We start from the raw sequence: 3,108 nt of genomic DNA, 5'->3' as shown, positions 1-3,108 counted from the left end.
ACACACACACACACACACAAAAGGGACCCCTCCTCAGGCAACTCCAAGGCACATTGTAAAATGCAAAGTGACACATGCCCTCTTTCACCAGCCAAGGGTGCCAACAGTTTGCTTGATCTAATAGAGGACACTTGCTTGGTAAGAAGAAAAAAAGCAAAAAGTAAACATTTTGTTGCTGGGCTTACAAAAAAGAAAAAACAAAACCCTGAATGTAAGTCAAATATGAAACAGCTATAACCTCCCAAACAACATGACTTGCTTAGATGACAGCCCAAAGTGATCCACAAACACCGACTGTAAGGATTTCGCATCTCACAACTGGTAAAAAAGTAAATAAAACATAAAATGCATTCAAAGGTTTGCCCTCAAGGCACTATGAGTCGGCCAGGAGTAGTGAGAATTGACAGTAAGCAAGAGATGAATTTGACAAAAGTCATGGAAAMCCTATTTTTCCGGCAAAGGCGAAGGTAGGCGTTTACTGTTCTGAGTGTGGCGTGGGTGATCACAACTAGCCGTCGTGGACAGASACAACCGCACACACCGACCGATCGTCCACCATTACGCCTCCATAAAGTCTTTTCACGGTTGAGCTCGTCTGACAAAGTTATGAGATCAATCGGCTTACAGAGCAAAAACCACACACATCCACGGTTAAAATGAACGATGGGGGAGCTTAAAATATCCTGGGGCACCACGAGTTATTATGTTCACAAACTTAGTGACGCAACTTGGCCCCAAAGAATAACTGCATATTTTCATCTAGCCCATCATCAACAACAACAAGCTACCGGATGCTAACTTGGCTTCCCAACAACAACCTGTCCATCTGTCCAGCTACTAAACCAGCGGCTAAATAAAACGAGCAATCAGCCCATAATAATTATCAACGGTTCCAGGGATAACTCGTTGAATCGTTGAGAACCTGCAGCACGTCTCTTTGTAATGTGCTATTATGAACCACAATACATTTGTTTTGGGTGTTTCAACAATTCCAAATAGCGATACACGACAGACAATGACCCTCCGTCTCAGAGTGTTACAAGGCGAGCTAACGAGCAAGCTACGTTAGCCTGCTAACGCTAACCCCCGGTCAGTCGTCTGCAAAGAGTCGCTAGATGTATTCACCAATAACCGAGCGTTAATTACACAGGGAAATGGCAATTCCGACTTTAACTATTTCACTTTATTTTGAGTAAACTTAGTGAATAACTTTCTTTATAGGCTGCTAGTGGGACAGCCTAACAGAAGTTTGTCGGAAAAGTTTCGTTAATATTCCTCTACTTTTGAGAGCAGTCTGTGCTGGGGTAGGTGTGTGTATGCAGCGACACACGAACTGTTACCTCTCGCATGTTAGCTAAGATCAAGCTATGCTAGCTGAGCTAACGCCGACAGGAAAAAAAAAACTTCCGTCATCGTCACATTTAATTGAAATGTCAAGATATCGGATAAGATTACAAGGTATTGAAATAAAGTTAGACGAACTYACGGTGTACAGGAGCAGCTTAGTCGAGTTCCCCAGCAATTTTCACTTCTTTGATGTATTTAGCTGGCTTTGGCGTAAAAAAAAATCCCGGGGATCCCCTCTCTTCTGTCCGCTGCCACTCCGGTTGCCAGATAATGTAATGAGCCACCACAGGCGGCGTCATGCTGCGTTCATACACACCTCGGAAATGTTAAGTGCTAAGAAATAAGGAAAAAGTGTATTTTACAACTACTCGACGGGAGTGACGGAGGGGGCGATTTTCTGTCTTTGAGTTGTTTATATATAATTTCTGTAACCAATTTAGGCATACGCACCTTTTTTTGGACAATATTTTGCAAGTCTTCGCACATTTGCAGCTTTTTATTGGCATCTTCGTTTACTGTACTACTTTCTTAAAGGCAACAGTTTTTCAAAGAATCAATATAGGCTACTGTATGTACACATTGAACAATACATTTAAATAGCACTGCTACAGGGATGAAATCATTTTGCATCTACAAATTATGAACTTAATGATTTTGCTACAATGTATCTTATCATTACATCTARGTTTATTAACAATCTGAACGGTACAAAATGGAACTAGCTCTATGCCCCCCACTCCCYGAGAAAGCACTGTATTAATATACCAAAGCTTCATAACTGATGGGAACATGATTACAAAACTTTCCTTTTAGAAAACATAGGATGCCTATGACTTCCCTCTGCTGCCCAGAGTCTTTGCCTGCTTATGAAATACAGTACATTTGATCTCCAGGCTAGAGATGGTTAATCAACACAACTTCAATCACTACTTATTAAAGTGGGAAAAGTGTTGAGTCGACTCATTAAAGGAGGATCTCTTTTATTGTTGCAGCACAGGTTTGACTGGAAAGTTATGGCATCTGAATGGCAGTTACCCACACAAGCCAACTTTTATTTCATTCATGAGTTTCAAAGTTTTCTCGTAAGGGAGACATTTCCAAACTTCTTGTCCTCCTTTACATAAACCTATAAAAAATAAAATAAAATAAAGCGAGAATGTGCACAAAAATATATGCCGCAAGTCAGATTTTCATAGGAACCTTATTATTGGAATGCTTTACAGCTGTGCAATATCAAACACCACTAGGATGCATAAAAGTAGACTTCACTAACAAATGACTTGAAACCTCAGTATGTACTAAGTGCGTGCAACCTTTCTCTACACAGAACAGCCCTATGCTGATGGAATAAATTTACTAAAATCAATTTACAATCCATCATCTACCGCTTTAAAAAAAATCRAAAACCATCTTAAAAGTTCAAAGACAAAGTAACTGTTTTTATTTTCTTGTTAGAGGTTTTGCTTCTCATCAGGTTCTTCAATGCTTAAAAAAAAAAGCTACTTCTGAAACTAAACGTGTTGCACTTTCAACAAAATTCCCAGTTTTTTGTAACCTGGAACCCAGTTATACCAGGAAGAAAATGCAAGAAACATGTTAACTTCTGATAAAATTAACATTCTGAAAATCCATGTGATCAAAAAGACAAAACTACATCCAATCCTCATTTTTTATTGCAAAGACTAATGATTTTATAATAGAAATGAAAATAAAATTTTCATTTCTACTAAACAAAATATTTTACAGGAGAGACCTATTAAC

The 3,108-nt window shown here is 39.0% G+C and overlaps 1 protein-coding gene across 1 annotated transcript in view; it reads right to left on the bottom strand.

Annotated features, from left to right (window-relative positions):
- The window catches only part of gatad2ab (GATA zinc finger domain containing 2Ab), a 49,593-nt gene extending 47,982 nt beyond the window's left edge, over positions 1–1,611 (bottom strand). Inside the window, exon 1 of the mRNA XM_014016770.1 lies at positions 1,487–1,611. The gene's annotated coding sequence lies outside the window, so the exon portion shown is untranslated. The remainder of the gene's footprint in view (positions 1–1,486) is intronic.
- Between the last annotated feature and the right edge of the window lie 1,497 nt (positions 1,612–3,108).

The sequence above is a fragment of the Austrofundulus limnaeus genome, unplaced genomic scaffold (assembly GCF_001266775.1).
Source record: "Austrofundulus limnaeus strain Quisiro unplaced genomic scaffold, Austrofundulus_limnaeus-1.0 Scaffold153, whole genome shotgun sequence".
Taxonomy (NCBI): domain Eukaryota; kingdom Metazoa; phylum Chordata; class Actinopteri; order Cyprinodontiformes; family Rivulidae; genus Austrofundulus; species Austrofundulus limnaeus.
This window is presented reverse-complemented; position numbering and strand designations above follow the sequence as displayed.